The sequence below is a fragment of the Elephas maximus genome, chromosome 8 (genome assembly GCF_024166365.1).
Source record: "Elephas maximus indicus isolate mEleMax1 chromosome 8, mEleMax1 primary haplotype, whole genome shotgun sequence".
In the NCBI taxonomy this organism is placed as follows: domain Eukaryota; kingdom Metazoa; phylum Chordata; class Mammalia; order Proboscidea; family Elephantidae; genus Elephas; species Elephas maximus.
The window spans coordinates 81,379,561-81,399,168 of record NC_064826.1 but is presented as its reverse complement, the minus strand read 5'-3'; positions in this window follow the sequence as shown (position 1 = coordinate 81,399,168).

Genomic DNA, 19,608 nt, shown 5'->3' with positions numbered 1-19,608 from the left:
TTGGGAAACCCTGGTGACGTAGTGGTTAAGTACTATGGCTGCTAACCAAAGGGTCGGCAGTTCGAATCCACCAGGCTTTCCTTGGAAACTCTATGGGGCAGTTCTACTCTGTCCTATAGGGTTGCTATGAGTCGGAATCAGCTCGACGGCACTGGCTTTGGTTTTCTGGTTTGGTTTTGTTAGTTTTTATGAGGAACTTTTTCCTTTTAATTAGAAAATTACAGCATTTAAATCCATAAGAACTTTTTTATTTTAGGTGGTCTTTAAAAGTTATTTCTAAACCAGTCACTGCTACTGTTCCTCTGCCATCTCTGTAGTTTGTGAGGGCAATCCCTGTGGCCTGCTCTGCAGATTCTTGACTGACTCATTGTGAACATCCTTTCTCTGCCTTCCCTCTTCTGATTACGGAGCTTAAAGAGACATCATTCTCTGGCTTTACGTTCATTATCAGTCTTCTTCCTCAAATTGCTGTGGTCTTAAGAATTCTCTTCTTTAGGAGAAATTTAGACTCTCCTCATTTTGTCAAAGTCTTCTCAGCTTTAGCAATCACAGGCCACTGTATTCTACTCTTCACAGCTGCTATTCTACTTTTATCCCCAACACAAGCTTGTTTGATTTTTAATCAATTGCCTCTGAATAGGAAGAAGTGGGTAAATAAAAGTTTAATAGAACTTAAAGAAGATAAGGAGTACCTAGGTGATGTAAATGGTTAGTGCGTTTGTCTGCTAACTGAAAATTTGGAGGTTTAAGTCCACCCAGAGGTGCCTAGGAAGAAAAACCTAGTGATCTACCTCTGAAAAATCAGCTGTTGAAAATCCTATGGAGCACAGTTCTAGACTTTCACGCGTGGGGTCACCAGGAGTCAGAATCTACTCCAGGAAACCTGGTACTGGTACTGGTAAAGAAGGTTAAACTTCTTTTGTCTTGGCAAATTTGAGTAGTAGTAGAGATGAGTTAGCTGGTTTTACGTTTTGGCTTATGCAGGGCACTTACTCCAAGAGAACTCTTTCAGCCGTTAACACTAAAACAAACTGAGATAAGCTAAGGAATAGAAGAGAGAGCATAAATAAACAAAGAACCAATCAGATAAGCAAAATCTCTCTTTGATTTTCTTTCCAAAAATTCTGGAAGCCGAGCTCAATCCTATTTGGTTTATAAACAAGGGAAATACATATTAGCATCTCATAGCACTCATTTTTTTTTTTCCATTTTCTGTATCTTCTGGCTAAAATATCGCTCATGATCTATTTGCTTTTCATCCTTCCTAGTTATTCTGTATCTTTTCTTTGATTAGCCAATGCTATGTCTTCCCTTATAGTAAAAATTCCAGAGAAGGAAACTAGCCATCAGATAAAATGAAACCAAACTGGAAAGAAGGGACAGCATAAGTGCTCCATTCAGTGAAATGATGACTAAATGTTTCACTTATTTAGCATAAAAAAGTAATCAGTTCCATGCAAATTTATTTTTCAAAAAATTGAAGATAACTGCCTTCAGCACTTTAGTGGAAATATTTTGTAAATATATATTGATGAAATGTGTGTTTTCACAGAGTAAACTTCAATGAAGTGTTTTCTTGATATCTTGAGAAAATATTGATGAATCTAAGTTTCTCTTCAGATGTTTCTATAGAGTAGCTATGTCCCTACACCAAACGGGCTAAGATGGTTACGCTTTTAGGACTCAAGTCTGCTTTTCATAGCTCTTCTTTTTCCCCTTAAAGTTCTATATGTAAGCCTGGCTTAATATATGCTGCTGATGTTAAAACAAAAATCATTTTAAGCCAATAATAAGAATTGATTGAATTTTATTTAATACACAATTTGCAAATCAGGGTAACATTTCTACTAGACAGTCAAAAATATTCTGAAGATGAAAAGAACTTCCAAAATTCTTATACCAAATCTTATTAGCATTGCCATAGAAAAAGGGCCAGAACAGAACTGATAAACAGTTTGTGGCCAGGAAGAATTTCATACAGCATTATCTTGAAGAACAATTAAAATAATTACTGATTTACCCTAAAACATAGCTCCCAGTCTGGCCTTTGGAGTCTTGGTTTCCCAAAACTGACTGAATACTTCAAAAGAATACCCAAGGCAAAATGGTCTTATTAGTTTACCTAGACCATTGTTTGACTCCAAGTTGACTTTTTAACTTCAAGGCTCAAGGTTCCAAACGATACCTAAGGGCAAATGGCATGGATGGGTTACCCCAACTTCATGGACCTAGAAATCTGTATTCCAGGAGAATTAAACAGTTTTTCACCAGCTTTAACAACCTTCCCCAATGTGAAAAAATGTTTTACAGTTTGCAGAGACTAAAATGAGACATGTAACGTACATGTTTGGTACATTAAAAGTGTTCAAAAAATGTTAATTTCTGGGAAAGTTGGTTACAATTGTATGTAGAGTAAAAGTAAGTAGGTTGATCTTATGGGCTCTTGTATGAGAAAAAATGTATAAGTTTTATGCATAGATTTTCTTATGCTTGTTTTGTTTCTTTTTTTTATTGCTTACTGTTTCAGAAGGTAATTGGGTGAAGAGCAGATGTATTTTTATAGGGAATTATAAAAAAAATCTAGGCTTTTCTAAATTATAAAAATCCTCATGACAAAGATAGGTTAGTACTGTATTTTTACATAAATAACAGTGCACCTTCTATGTTTGTTTGCCAGTTGCACCCTCCCCCCATGAGGTACTGTGCTCCTGGCAAAACCCACTGCATAAAAAAAAAAAAAAAATAGTGAGGCACTATTAATGAAGAAAGTGCACAGCTCAGATGAGGAACCTTGGGATAAACTGGATATTCTTTCATGTAGTTCAAGGACAAAGGACAAATTCATTTCAGCTGGTGAGCAGTTTAGAATTGAGAGTCCAAAAATTAGATTTATTTATATAAATTTATGTCTTTGTTTTTGATTGGAATTCCATTTAACTTAACCATTTATGGTTGAAGTTAAGTACCTAACAGAAAATGAGAAATATCCAAAATGTCCAATAGTAAGGGAATGCTTAAATAATTTTATGATTGGTTACTATGCAGTCATTAAAATATATATTAAACAAATATTTACTAAACTGATGTCAAAGAGTAAGAACGCTCACTCTGTTAAGGTAAAAGCAAAGATATTTATTGAGGATAATACAATTCACATATTGGGGAAACGCAGGGCAGAAAGGAATCTACAAGGTGCTCTGAAGCATGGAGGGAGAGGTGTACTTTCATAGTAAAGATGGGGAAAGAGAGTGCATGATGGTCACATGGTCACAATGTGGTTATGCCATCAGCTCGACTACTTTCTTCCTGGAACGTCTTGAGTAAACTTGTTCTCCTACATTTCTGACCCCCACCCTTGTTTGCTAAGAGTAGCTTAGGACAAGACAAAGGATGGTTAAACAAGATGCTTGATAGGGGGCCAGGGACTTCTGATCCAACCAGCCAGAGACCCAAGGTCATATACATATGAATGGGAAGAAACCAAGGTTACATTCTCAGGGTTGCAGATGCAGGAGCCTGCAACAAAATGGAGTTTTGATTCAGACCTCCTGTCAGCCATTTTATTATGCCAAGTGCCTCAGTTTTAGAGGTTTGCTAGCACACTGATAATGCTCATGATGCAATAAAAAACGAAAAACGCTGAGATAAAAATAGAGTGTGGACTTGAAGTTGGAATGTGAACCTGGCAGATGAACACCAGTGTCCAGACTCTTAATCACTATGTCGCCTCTGCATAACAACTGAAAATTAGGCATTTTGAGAAGTCAAATGTCTACTGATTGCCCCATGCTTTTAGCAATCATGCAAAATAGAGCTGAGGTATTCCTAGCTACTTGTCATACGATAATTCTTCCTTCATTTGCAGACATATGAATATGGACAATTGTCACAATGAGGGTCTGGGAAAGCAAGTCGTAGACACTTCTACTCCCATGAGATAAACCAAATGTAAAAACAAGGGAATAGAATAAAAGCAAGAGCTATTCTATCATCTGTATTTTGCATTGTGTTATTGTATGCTTCCTATTTTGTAATATCTCTGTTAGAGACTAGAAGAAATCCATCTCAAAGAAAAAGGTTGAATTTTCAGAGCTTGACTCTGAATGTATTTCTGGTTGGGCTTGGAATCAGGATTGCTGCATTGTATGATTTCTGAGAAAGAGGATACTATTCACCTGGATACAGGTGAATGGCCCCCCCTAGAGTTATGTGTTGTGGGAGTACTACTTAGACCTTTGATACAGTTCAAAGAGAGGGACATCACTGGCAACGAGCTTAAAAAAGACAAAAAAAATTGCAAGTAATAGCTGATTATAATTTAATGTCATCTTGGGTTTGAAATACTTTTTTTGAAAAGCACTTCTGAGTGATGTCTATTTCTTGGATGCCTTTCTCCCTGCCACTGATTTTTTGATGAAAAATTCTCAGGTAAAACAAGCTTTTCATAACAAAGCATTGTAAGCAGATTGTGTTCAGCAGGCCTGGGGAGGGGGAGAAATGCTACATTTCTAACCAGATCCCAGGTGATGTCAGGGCTGTTGGTCTATGGAGCCCACATTACATAATAAGGTCCTACACCAGCATGCTATTGTACGCCTTCATAGACTTCCTTGATGGTGAGGATCCTGTGGTCCCTTAATGTTGAAAAATGCTCTCAGGACCCATCCCTTAAGAGTCTAATAAGGAGGGTTTAGGACACCACCTGGATAAGAGTGACTCAAGTGACTTTTATCATCTGGTTAGTTTAGACATGCTGTTCTAGATCTAAAACCAAAACCCACAGCCTTCTAGTCCATTCCAACTCATAGCAACTCTATAGGACAAGTAGAACTGCTCCTATATCGTTTCTAAGGCTGTATATATTTACAGAAGCAGACTGCCACATCATTGTCCTGAGGAGCAGCTAGTGGATTCGAACCATCAACCTTTCAATTAGCACCTAAGTGCTTAACCACTTCGCCAGTACAGCTCCTTTGTTCTAGACCAGTGGTTACCAAATCTGGCTGTGCCTTACTGTCAGCAAAATATCTTGTTAAAAAAAGAAAGAAATGCCTGTAGCCAGAGGCTACTGCATCGGAATCTTCAAGTTTGTGGCCCAGGTTTCTGTTTGGGACCAGAGAAACTGTTAGCTCCATGAGGGCAGGGACTAAAGATATCTTGTTTATTTCCCTATCTGAAAGACTTAGCATAGTGCCTGATAAAGTGAGTGTTAATAAAGTTTCCCAATCACATTTGTTTAGGCTCTCCACAATCTAGCCATGTATTAGTAAGAGGTCTTGTGATTTCAAGTGACAAAACCCACCCTTAAACCAGTTTAAGCCAAACAAGAGAGTGTTTGGAGAAGGTAACTGAACAGTCTAGGGTTGATCTGACTACAGGCATAATTGGATTCCAGTGTTTATACAGCATTATCTGGTATCAAGTTTTTCTCCCTCCCTCCCTCCCTTCTCTTCCTTTTCTTTTTCTATTTTAACTCTGCATTCCTCTCTATTCTCAGTGAGCTTTCTCTGTATGGGGAAGATATCCAGGGGTGCCTCCAGGTCTACATGGTCCTTACAGCTTAAATCCCAGTGGAAGAGAGAATCTTTCCCTGTAACAAAATCCTGGTGAGAAGACTCTAAACCCTTTGGCATTGAGTCGATTCTAACTCATACCCACCCTATAGGACAGAATAGAACTGTCCCCAGAGAGTTTCCAAGGAACACCTGGTGGATTTGAACTGCTGACCTTTTGGTTAGCAGCCGTAGCACTTACCCACTATGCCACCAGGGTATAGAAGACTCTAAATGGCCTTATTTGGAAATGTGTGTATGTATGTATATGTTTATGTGTGTATAATTTCCTCTGTGTGTATGTATCTGGGAGAAGGAGGTAGTTTGATCAAGCCTGGGGTTAATTCTAATTAAACCATATGAATTTGAGGAAGGTGGGGGAGGGAAGGGAAGGGGAGGCAGATCACTCATAGTTGGAGTGGGAAGGCATATTGTATAGACAACTGTTACGTCTACCATCAGCTCAAACCTACATTTCCAGCCTCATTGTTTGGTCTATTACCCATTGGAGTATGACCCACCCTGAATTTTTTGCTGGTCTGTGACTGTTCTGTGCCTTCTCAACTCTATCCCTTTTCCCAGGGCATTCTCTTGGTTTATTTTCTAGACTTTCCCCCAACACCAGCTTATTGAAATCACCCACATTATCACTAAATTCAAGTGGCTTTTTCTGAAGCTTTCTTCAATCCCTTCTTCTCCCTCTCCCCCCTCCAAGGCATTAATTTCTTCTACTCTTCTGTGGGAAACCCTGGTGGTGTAGTGGTTAAGTGCTATGGCTGCTAACCAAAGGGTTGGCATATGAGTGATGGTTCTTCTCCTGCCATGCCCCCACTGTGTCCATGCACTCCTCACTCATGATAACTGATAGCTCCTAAAGAGAGGGAAGTATGGGACTGGAACACTTTTAGTATGGCTCTTGCCGTAAACATCCACATTCATTCTTATGGATGGCTAGCTAGTTGTAAAATTCTAGAAAAGAAAACTGCCCAAACTACATAAATGCCATCCTATATGTTTTCCAGTATATTGAAAGTTTAGACACTTTTTTTTTTAATAGAAATGAGCAATTGGAAACTACGAGGTAAATGATTTTAAGCCAGATGGTCTTCTAAGGAAGACAAATGTGTGGGACCATCTGCCACAATTTCTTCTTATGTTGCATCTCAAAGCAGAACATCTGATGTGTGAGGTTTTGTGTGTGTGTGTGTGTTTAAAGTGCTTGATTAACAAATACCACACTTTCGCTTAGGTTAATTGCCATAACTGATTTTCTGAAGGAAAATTATCTTTACCTACATCATTTAATTGACTCGATGGCACTGGGTCACTGGGGTGCATCATTTATAACTAGCAAACTAATGCCTATGAATATATTGCCAGGGAATTATAAATCTCATGCAGGGAAAGGCATAACCAACTGCATGGGAGACAATGGTTTTGTATAATTTCAGTCCAAGTGAAAGCTTTGCCAGCTATCTGAAACTACAAATAGGGGCAATGCCTTGTCTTAGTCATCTAGTGCTTCCATAACAGAAATACCCCAAGTGGATGTTGTTAACAAAGAGAAACTTATGTTCTCACAGTCTAGTAGGTTACAAGTCCAAATTCAGGGTGTCGGCTCCAGGGGAAGGCTTTTCTCTCTGTCGCCTCTGGAGGAAGGTCCTTGTCCTCAATCTTCCCCTGGCTGAGGATCTTCTCAGGCACAGGGACCCCAGGTCCAAAGGACACGCTCTGCTCCTGGTGCTGCTTTCTTAGTCGTATGGGGTCCCCAACTCTCTGCTTGCTTCCCTTTGCTTTTATCTCTTGAGAGATAAAAGGTGGTGCAGGTCACACCCCAGGGAAACTCCCTCTACCTTGGATCAGGGAGGTGACCTAAGTAAGGGTGGTGTTATAATCCCACCCTAATTCTCTCAACATAAAATTAAAATCACAAAATGGAGGACAACCACACAATACTAGGAATCATGGCCTAACCAAGTTGACACATATTTTTTGGGGGACATAATTCAATCCATGCCATGCTTCAAGATGTAGGAGTTACCTCTCTAGCATTTCTTGCATTCAGAAGCTGAGGTCAGCCTTGAAAAATTTCCACACATATGTTCCTAAAACTCAGAGAAGCACAAATACTACTACTTGAATTAGAGGTTTGTTTGAATCATTTTGAGTATACAAAACTTAAATAAATTCAAACATAAAACCTTCTGTTATAATCATGTTAAATACTTCGTAATTTGTAACAGGATGACTTGATTAAAAGGAAAAGCATTAGTGATAGGTATGAAACTAATCCCATATCTGCTTCCGTAGTTGGGGACTAAGTCATGCAACATAAAATATAAGCAGTAGATAATCTAGAAGACAGTCAACATTGCAGAATGCCTTTTGTTTAGTGCTTTTTCACCTTTTGCAATCAGGTAACTACTCTCTAGTCATAGATAATTTTCACTAGATCTTACTCTTAAATCTGTGAAGGGAATTTGTGTATTTCTTATAACAATTAGGCTCTGTATGAAAGTAAACTAGTCCTCTAAAGATAAAAAAAAAATCTGAGAAGTCTGATCTGATGGGGAGACCCGTAGTCTGAATATCAAAAGGTAACCTTTTCCCCTAAAATCTTCGTATACCGTGTGATATTCAGAATTAAGAAGCAAGTTTATGGCAAACTTCTGTATCTCTTGGAAAGATGAAGAATTCACCTGTGGTGAATTGAAAGCAATGTTTGCTTAAACTGCACAATTTCCTGTTTCAACATAAAGGTATAAACTCAAATCAAAACTGAAATTAAAATTCAGGTAGCCTCTGTCAGCAACTCAGGGACTTATACAAAACACATCTTTCATCAGTCTCCAAATGCCCACATCAAAACTTTTTTCTTTTTTGCGTGGTTGGTAGCTAGTCGAAGTGCTGAGCAGATGGGATCACTGATCTCACATACTATGAGGCTGACTGCTTTTGTTGATTCAGAACTTTTGATTCCAACTTGGCTGTTCTTTAATTTGAACACTCACCAATTACCTAGCAAGTGTGGTACAAATCTTTGTGATAGCATTGTAGTATATACCAGCTGTCTTCAAAGTGTGATCCACACATACTAAAGATCACTAACACATTCTAGGGAGATCACAGGTCAAAACTATTTTCATAGCAAGACTAAGAAATTATTTGCTTTTCACTATGTGGACATTTGCCCCAATGGTGCAAGCAATGATGTGTAAAACTGCTGGCAACTTACTGTGAACCAAGACAATAGCCCCAAAGTATTGCATTCTTCACTGCCATCTGGAAACCCTGGTGGCGTAGTGGTTTATGCAGTAAAAAACAAAAATGCCCATTTAAGAATGTCTTCGATGAAGTAGTAAAATAATTAATTTTTATTAAATTTTGGCCATGGAGTACACTTTTTAAAGATAATTGTAGATATTCACATTCTCTCTCTTTTTAAATTGTGGTAAGTATATACATAACAAAACACCTGCCTTTTCAACACTTTTTTACAGATACAATTCAGTGACATTAGTTAGGTTCATCATGTTGCACAGCCAACACCACTACCCATTTCTCAATTTTTCCATCACTCTCAAAAGAAACTCAGTGCCCCCTAAGCAATGACTCCCCTACCCTCCTACTACCCACCTTTGGTAACCATTAATAAACTTTTGTCTCTATACACTTGATTGCATTGTGGAATCAGAAGCCACATCAATGAATTTTTCATACTCTGTTAAAATCATTAATCTATCTTGTACTTGGAATGTATCTTTTACCTGTTCATGATTTGTAACATTGTACTTTGGTCATTTGCAGCATATTGTTTCATTCAGATCTTCCAAAAGCTAACACATTTCATGATACATTACCAAGAAATCATATTCATTAATATCACCACTAATCTCATCACGGAAGTGTTATTATGTGTGTTAGAAGTGTTATTATATAATGACAGACAAATTTTTCACAATTTCTGTCTTCACTTGGTAGCTCGAATTCCAAACACCCAAATTTGAACAAATGCATTTTGTTATATTTTTCTAATAAAAATTGTGTTCAGTTCACAATACAAATAATTGCTCAGGTGCTTTTTCTCTAACAATCATCATATTCAACAGAAGTGCTTTATGTATACTTTTTATTTTATCACACAGAATGTAGGTTTATCATTATTTTAAAATAAATAAGTGCAGTCATGCATCGCTTAACATTCAGAATATGTTCTGTGAAATAGGACATTATGTGATTTGGGCGTTGTGTGGACACCATGTTACATGCAGGCAGTGCCCAGGTTACAAACATCCAACTTACATATGACCTGTAGCTACAAATCAACCCATGTAAAGAATATTATATTAAAAATTTGAGGTACATAACAAACAGGCACTACTTTGCAATACCCATTAAAATATTATTATTATAGTTGTTGTTAGGTGACATCAAGTAGATTCTGACTGGTAGCAACCCTATGTACAATACAATGTAACACTGCCTGGTCCTGTGTCATCCTCACAATCCTTGTTATGCTTGAGCCCTTTGTTGCAGTCATTGTGTCAATCCATCTCCTTGAGGGTCTTGCTCTTCTTTGCTGACCCTCTATTTTGCCAAGCATGAAGTCCTTCTCCAGGGACTGATCCCTCCTGATAACATGTCCAAAGTATGTGAGATGCAATCTCACCATCCTTGCTTTAAGGGGCATTCTGGTTGTACTTCTTCCAAGAAAAATTTCTTTGTTCTTTCGGCAGTCCATGGTATATTCAATATTCTTTGCCAACACCACAATTCAAAGATGTCAATTCTTCTTTGGTCTTCCTGATTCATCATCCAGCTTTCACATGCATAGGAGGCAATTGAAAACACCACAGGTTGGGTTAGACACTCCCTTGGTCTTCAAGGTGACATCTTTGCTTTTCAACACTTTAAAGAGGTCTTTTGCAGCAGATTTGCCCAATGCAACATGTCTTTTGATTTAGTGACTGCTGCTTCCATGGATGTTGATTGTGGATCCAAGTAAAAAGAAATCCTTGACAACCTCAATCGTTTCTCCATTTTTCATGATGTTGCTTATTGGTCCAGTTGGAAGGATTTTTGTTTTCTTTGGTTGATGTGTAATCCATAGCGAAGGCTGTGGTCTTTGATCTTCATCGGTAAGTGCTTCAAGTCCTCTTCCCTTTCAGCAAGCAAGGTTGTGTCATCTGCATAATGCAGGTTGTTAATGAGTCTTCTGCAGTCTTGATGCCCTGTTCTTCTTCATATAGTCCAGCTTCTCGGATTATTTGCTCAGCATACAGATTGAATATTATGGTGAAAGTATACAACCCTGACCCACACCTTTCCTGACTTTAAAACACACAGTATCCCCTTGTTCTGTTGGAACAACTACCTCTTGATCTATGTACAGGTTCCTCAGGAGCACAATTAAGTGTTCTGGAATTCCCATTCTTTGCAATGTTATCCATAATTTGTTATGATCCACACAGTCAAATGCCTTTGCACAGTAAATAAAACACAGGTAAATGTCTTTCTCATATTCTCTGCTTTCAGCCAGGATCCATCTGACATCAAAAATGATTTCTTTGGCTCCACATCCTCTTCTGAATCTATCTTGAATTTCTGGCAATTCTTTGTTAATGTATTGCCGCAGCCACTTTTGAATGATCTTCAGCAGCAAAATGTTACTTGCACGTGATATTAATGATATCGTTCAATAATTATCACATTCCTTTGGATCAAAAAAAAATTTTTTTTTTTTTGGATCACCTTTCTTGGGAATAGGCACAAATATGGATCTCTTCTAGTCAGTTGGCCAGGTAGCAGTCTTCCAAATTTCTTGGCATAGATGAATGAGCAGTTTTGGTGCTGCATCAGTTTGTGGAAACATCTCAATTGGTATTCTGTCAACTTCTGGAGCCTTGTTTTTTGCTGATGCCTTCAGAACAGCTTGGACTTCTCCTCTCAGTACCGTCGGCTCCTGATCATATGCTACCTCTTGAAATGGTTGAGTGTTGACCAATTCTTTTGGGTATAGTGACTCTGTGTATTCCTTCCATCTTCGTTTAATGCTTCCTGTGCTGTTTAATATTTTCCCCTAAGAATCCTTCAGTATTACATCTTGAAGCTTGATTTTTTTCTTCAGTTTTTTCAGCTTGAGAAATGCTGAGTGTGTTCTTCCCTTTTGGTTTTTTATCTCCAAGTTTTTGCACATGTCATTGTAATACTTTCCTTTGTCTTCTCGGGCCACCCTTTGAAATCTTCTGTTCAGCTCTTCATCACGTCTTCCCTTTGCTTTAGCTACTCAACATTGAAGAGCAAGTTTCAGAGTCTCTTCTGACAGCCATTTTGGTCTTTTCTTTCTTTCCTATCTTTTTAATGACCTCTTGCTTTCTTCATGTATGATGTCCTTGAAGTCATTCCACAACTCTTCTGGTCTTCAGTCAGTAGTGCTCAATGCATCAAATCTATTCTTGAGATGGTCTCTAAATTCAGATGGGATATACTCAAGGTTGTACTTTGGCTCTCATGGACTTGTTCTAATTTTCTTCAGTTTCAACTTGAGCTTGCATATGAGTAATTGATGGTCTGTTGAGCAGTCAGCCCCTGGCCTTGTTCTGACTGGTGACATTGAGCTTTTCCATCATCTCTTTCCCCAGGCGTAGTCGATTTCATTCCTGTGTATTCAAATCTGGTGAGGTCCATGTGTATAGCTGCCATTTATGTTGGTGAAAAAAGGTATTTTTTCAATTATTAATGGATGTTTGCAGCTGTTTCTTCTCATTTTGAGTCCTGCCACATCAGCAAATGAAGGCCCCGAAAGCTTGACTCCATCCACGTCATTAAGGTCCACTGTACTTTGAGGAGGCAGCTCCTCCCCAGTCATCTTTTGAGTGCCTTCTAACCTGAGTGGTTCATCTCCTGCCACCACATCAGACAGTGTTCTGCTGCTGTTCTTAAGGTTTTCACTGGCTTATTCTTTTCAAAACTAAACTGCTGGGTCCTTCTTCCTAGTCTGTCTTAGTCTGGAAGCTCACCTGAAACCTGTGTGCCTTGGGTGACCCTGCTGGTATTTGAATACCGGTGGCATACCTTCCAGCATCACAGCAACATGTAAGTCCCCACTGTACGACAAACTGACAGATGCGTGGGAAAAATTACTAAACAGAATGTACAAAATTACTAAAATTTTACTTATAAATAGCTACAAGTGATATAACCAAAGCTCCATGGGGTTCTCAGTAATTTTGTGTGGTGTAAAGTAAGGATTGACAATCTATGACCCATGGGCCAAATCCAGCCTGCTTCCTGTTTTTAGAAATACAGTTTTATTTCCAAACCTCTTCATTCATTTATGTGCTGTCTATGGCTGCTTTTGCATCACAGGCAGAATTGAGTATTTTCAACAGAGACTGTATGGTCTGCAAAGCCAAAAACATTTACTATCGTGTTCTTGACAGAAAAAGTTTGTGATCCCTGCTGGAAAGAAATTTAGAGACCAAGCAGTTGAGAATTGCTAGAGTATACCAAAAAAAAAAAAAAAAAAATCATAATTAATATAATAGAAGGCAGTATGTGCTTTAATAGAAGAAAAGTGACTAGTAGGTGTTCGAGGGAATTTGAGGCTGATCAAGGAAAAAGATAGGACCACAAAATAGTGAGATAGCATTGTACAACAAGCTGTTTCTTGAGGTGGACACACTGACAGCTACATGTGGGGGGCAATCCTCCACAGCAAGAGGTCTTCCAGGAGCAGGCGGCACAAGAAGCTACCAGAAGAGGAGGTGTGTGGGAAAAACCCCGGGGAAGAGGAGAGGTGGTGGTGGTGGTGGGCTGCTAACATGCACTTTAGGGGAGGTTCTCCTGCAGCAAGGTGGCAATTTCTGGGTCAGAGAACTCCAAAGGACAGCAGCATCCTGTTGTTGTTATTGGTTGCCATCCAATTAGATTCTGAATCATTGTGACCCCATGTGTGCAGAGTAGAACTGCTTCACAGATCTTTCAAGACTGTGACCTTTCAGAAACAGATTGTAAGGCCTGTCTTCTGAGGTGCCTCTGGTTGGGTTTGAACCACCAACCTTTTGGCTAGTAATTCAGCACTTAACTGTTTGTGTGTAACTCCAGGATTTTATCTTATCTAGGGTAACAAATGGTTTTCTCTTGACTACTAACCCAAAGTTTGGTGGTTTGAACTCACACAGCAGCATTTTGGAAGAAAGGCCGGGTGACCTGCTTCCATAAACTACAGTAGAGAAAACCCTATAGAGCAGTTCTACTCTGTAACACATGGGGTTGCCATGAGTTGAAATTAACTTGATGGCAATGACTTTGGTTCGAGTTTTGGTTAGGGTAGCAGATGTTAGGTGCAGTTTTGTGGGGTATGTAAAGTGGGCATTTTCTAAATGGCTAAAAATCTGCTTATTTAGGCTATTTTTAAAACAATTGGATACGTACAAATTTGATTTGGGTGCCGGTGACCTTTTTTTTTTTCCCCCTTTTCTTTTTCTTTCTTCCTTCCTTTCCTTTTTTGACTAACAGCTTCAGCTTACTATAAAGAAGTAAACAACTTGGAGCCAATACACAGAGGCCAGTTTTGACTTATTTATATGTCAGTAGGAGGCTATTATAATGGCCCAAAACAAAAAAACCAAACCCATTGACATCGAGTTGATTCCAACTCATAGTAACTTAGGTGAAATATAATACTGGTCTAAATAAGGAAGTTGCCATTGGGAAGAAAGTGGAGTAGGCAGATTGAAGAGTTGTTTTTTATTTTAAACCAACTGGTCTTAACTTCTGATTTGATCAGACACAGATTGAAAACTGACAGAAATTTCTAGCCAGGATGACTAATAAGACAGAGAAAGAACACAAGGGGAAAATAAGGCCAAAATTAGAGCGTTAAACAAGAAAAAATCCCTCTAGCATACTTTTGAATCTTAGATATGTCTATATGAATACAAAATACAAAAGATACTTAAAAGTTAAAGGCTAACTTTTGAGAAGAAATGATTAAATACAATTACCTTTTTTAAATTAGATTTGGATCCAACAGAAATTATGAGATATTCTTTAGTTGGCAGTTTGCCTGACACAGATGCTTAAAAACAAACATTAAATAACTCTTCATTTCATTTGCAAACACGATAAACATTATCTGCTCAATAGCATAGGAACTTTAGTCTCTGGTGTAGAACTTTTGGGCTTTAGTTGAGTACTTGCTCACCTACTAAAATGAACCCTAATCCACCCAATGAGAAAATTCTGGCTCTGTCTATAGATGCGTACCTGTCACCCCTGCCTTATAAAGATGGAATGACCCTTTAACTTTCATTTAGGGAATCAGCCTACCCATACAGATAATGCCCCAACCATGTCCTCATCAAAAAGGAGTATCTCCAGATCTAACACCCATCCTATGTCTGCCTAAGATAAAGAATATTTACAGGCAATCATTCTTGTCAAAAGTAGCTCAACTTGAAGGTAAGTTCCATGAGGGAAGTCACTTTTCTAAATGGCTCATCTTCCTATCCCCCAAAATTAGAAGAACATCTAGAACACAAATATCTAGAATAAATTCAGGTCCCCTATATTAATCCTGGAAACCCTGGTGGGGTAGTTGTTAAGTGCTATGGCTACTAATCAAAAGGTCAGCAGTTTGAAACCACCAGGCGCCCCTTGGAAACTCTGTGCGGCAGTTCTACTCTGTCCTATAGGATAGCTATGGGTCAGAATTGACTTAACGGCAACAGTTTTTTTTTTTTTTTTTGATATATTAATCCTTGGATAGATCTTACTCTCAGACCATGACCATATTTTCTCAGTTTTAGTTCCTGACTAGTTGCCACAGAGTTGATTCCAATTTATGGGGCCCCATGTGTATCAGAGTAGAACTGGGTGATTTTTTCAGAAGTAGATCAAAAGGCCTTTCTTCCAGCATGCCTCTGAGTGGACCTGAAACTTCCAACTGCCATTCTGAGCACATTACCTGTTTGGAACACCTAGGGACTAAAACCAAAAAACCCACTGCCGTCAGGTCGATTCTGACTTATAGTGACCCTATAGGACAGAGTAGAACTGTCCCGTAGAGTTTCCAAGGAGCGCCTGGTGGATTTGAACTGCCGACCTCTTGGTTAGCGGACTAAGTGACTCTCAAATCTTTCTACAGCTCCTATATTCACCACAAACCACAATAGCCTTTCTAATTGGTCTCTTTGCCTCCACTCTGGTCCTCTTTATGTTAGGGAGAGCCCGGAGAGGTCTATGCCCTAATTTCTGGAACTTGTGAATATGTTAGGTTATATGGCAAATGGGAATTAAGGTTGTAGATGAAATCAAAGTTGCTGATCAGCTGACCTTAAAATGGGGAGATTAACCTGGATTATCTGGATTACCTGGGAGGGCCAAAGTAATCAAAACCAAAAAAGAAACCAAACCCAGTGCCATGGAGTCAATTCCGACTCATAGCGACCCTAAGGACAGAGTAGAACTTCCCCATAGAGTTTCCAAGGAGCACCTGGCAGATTCGAACTGCCAACCTTTTGTTAGCAGCCGTAGCACTTAACCACTATACCACCAGGGTTTCCGATGTAATCAAAAGGTTTCTTAAATGTGGAAAAAAAAAGGCAAAAGAGTCAGGGTCAGAGTGATGTGATGTGAGGAAGAGTAGACTGGCCATTACTGGCTTTGAAATGGAAGGGGGGCACCAACCAGGGGATGTGGACAGCCTTTAGAAGCTGGAAAAGGCAAGAAAACTTATTTCCCCCTAGAGCCTTCAGAAAGAAACAGTGCTCTGTCAACACCTTGATTTTAGCCCCGTAAGACCCATTACAAACTTCTGAACCACAGAACTGTAAGATAATACATTTGTGTTGTTTTAAGCCCCTGTTTGTGGTAATCTGTTACAACAGCCAAAGAAAAAACTAATACCTATTGCTGACAGGTTGAATTTCTACTCACAGCAACGCTATAGGACTGAGTAGAACTGCGGCATAGGATTTTCAAAGCTGTAAATCTTTACGAAAGCAGTCTGCCACATCTTTCTCCCACCAAGCAACTGGTGGGTTTGAACTGCCGACATTTTGGTTAGCAGTTGAGTGCTTAACCACTGTGCAACCAGGTCTTCTTGAAAATTGAAAATTAATACACCCTCCAAATGAATCATGCCAGCAATACCTCCCCACTCTGATCCTCCATTGAAAATACTTGAAAGATTTTCCTATCCCTCCAAAGATAAAGGCCAGCTTCAGTGATGTGATCGGCATGAACTGTCCTTCCCTAATTGTACAGTCTCATCTTCTTCCAAGTTTGCTCTCAGTGTCTATCTGCACTTCAGACAGATACTTTCTTGAGTTTCCATGATCCCTTCCCACACAAGGCCTGTTGCCCCTTTCCCCTTCAGTTGGTTAGTTCCTGCTTTCTTCTCAACCATCAGATTAATAGTCACTTCCTCAAGGAAGCCTCCCTGACCTCCCTTACCAGGTCAGCTTCCACTATTAGAAGCTCTCATAACGCTGGATAGTGAGCCTGTCTTTTGTACAATTGTCAAAGGTGTGATTTCACATCTGCTTGTATGATTCTTCAGTCAAATCTGTAACCTCTTGAGGTCTTTCCTCCCTTTCTCATCATAATTCCTATGTCTAGCATAATGCCTGGCATATAATAGGCATCTGTAAATATTTGTTGAATACAGAAACTAAGGAATGAAGGAAGCTGGACTCCAGAAGACTGCCCCAGGATTGTTTTGGGTTAGTCCTTCACAGAATCGCCCTCATGGGGAGGCATTTTAATGTTATTTCCCTACCAAAGGATATTGTACAAAAACAGTCCCATGAAATCTGTCACTGTTTCCTGTAGGACTGTGGGTGAAAATTATTTTCCGTCATATTTTTCATTTTTCTTTAAAGCAAGTAATGAATAATAATTTATTTTTCATCCTGTTTTGGAATTAATTTGCTTTCCTAGAGAGTGTAATATGTTTTCTTTTGTAGTGAAAACTGGGTGCATAGCCTGAATCCATTACCTCTAGCACCAAAGCACATAACCCAGCTTCTGAGAGCACTGAGAGCTGAGGATGTGCAGCTAAGTCCCCTTCTACCCACTTCATGATTGCCCTGTGCCAAAGAGGGCCGGGGCACAACAGCACTCCACTTCTCAGGAAAAGCCTGCATCCAATGACAACTCAATGTGGGGATGGGCAGGGAATACATTGGAACAACTCTGCAGAGCCACCTCAGCTCACCTCACCTCACAGGGTTGGTTGAAACCTTTGTTTGTTCACTTCACAGCCCAACTCTTCCCTCTACCTAATCTGGCTTTCCTCACTCCCCAGTGCCTGCTAACCCAAGAGCCTTCCCGGTAAACTTTCTGAATGCACATCTCTGACTTGTCTCCTTCCCAGAGAACTTGACTTATGACATCCTTTCTCCAAAATAAGTGTTGTGTGACTATATTCCCCTTCTTTACTTGCCTGGACACTCAGAAACCCAACTAAAGAAGGTAAGGTGGATTACGTGATCTACATATTAATAGATTTGGGCTAGATCGTCTATTTGCATGTCTGCCCATCCAGATTTTCTCTTTTTATTTATATTATGTAATTATTTGATTGGGCATGCTCTGGCTCTAAAGTGCCTCAACTCCTTTGGAGAGCAAGGCAGGATTTCAATGAGCAAAAAATAGGAATATAATCAGTTTGTGAGACACATACACACTTACACACAAAGGGGGGAAATAAAAAAAACCCATTAAGCATAGAGATTCAGGTTTAGTTCGAGCATGTTGGAAGTCCTTGCACTAAAGAGACATAGATGTCCCCAAGTTATGGACATCTCAATGGTTCTGCCTCCAGTGTTTTCCATTAGGATATAGTTCTGACTGCTCAAAGCCAAAGTTAACCAGGCAGAAATAGGAGATGGGAGTGCTCTGGGCTTTTCCTTCAAATTTAAAGCTGGGAGAAAAGAAATGCTAGCCATGAAATACAAAAGCCAGGAGGCAGATGGTTCATGGTTCAGTTGACCTTCCACATCTTTCCCTTCTTACATGGTTGCTCATAAAAGATGTCATCATGATGTCTGGATTCTGCACCACTACCACTTATACCCTGAGAGACGAAGCCCTGGCATCCTGCAGTGTTAAATTGCTCCTATGAAATGGTTCTATAAAACTTCTCAGTTCCTCATTTTTCAAACCCTTGTTGGAGCCGAAATTACCGGACACATAAATAGCGTGAAGATTAGATAACAAAAACATTTCCTGATACAGTTTTCAATGTGTTTACATGAATCTCATAGGTTCATCATTTCTAGCAAGCAGAAAGCAAAACCGTAACTCCGTGTTTTGGCCTGGGTAAGTGAATGATAAGCTTCACTAGAGTTCCTTATGGAATGCACATTGATCCAGTCTCAAAGACATTTACACTTTCTGATTCTATTTCCTCATCCTAAGCATGATATTCAAAAAATGCAATCAGAAGCACGAACTCCCTTGATAATGGTGGGGGAAATACCAGGGTCTCTTTTTTTTCTTGTAACTGAAGTCTTCTTTGAGAACACTAAATCCCTCGATAAGGAACCTCTTTACATAACCCAAGGCACATTGAATCTCGTATGTTTCTTATCAAGTCCAGGAACCCTCATGTGATATTTGATGTGGACCTCAGAGAGCAGCATAACTGGTACAGTTACCTTGGTAATGTCTGAGGGTCCTAACAGAGAAAAGGGATGAGGTGATTTTAGGGACTTGTTAGACTATCTGCTAACTTGTTTATTACTCCATCTTGTAAGAAGAAATTAAGATCTATGTTTATAAAGCTAGTAAAAAAAAAAAGTCATAAATTTGTTTTAACTGTCAGGCAGCAACTTACATATCCAGAGAATTTCTCCTTCAAAACAGAGCTGGTTTAATGAAATAAGTTAGCAAGAAAAAAGAAAAATGTGTTTTTTAAACCAACTAATTCTGATAATCATCCTAAGGAAAATGACTTTTTTTCTTTTTAAAGTAAGAAACATAATTTTAAACAAACCCTGGGAGATTAACAAAGTTACTTAGCAAAGTTAAGATGGTGTTCGGCAAC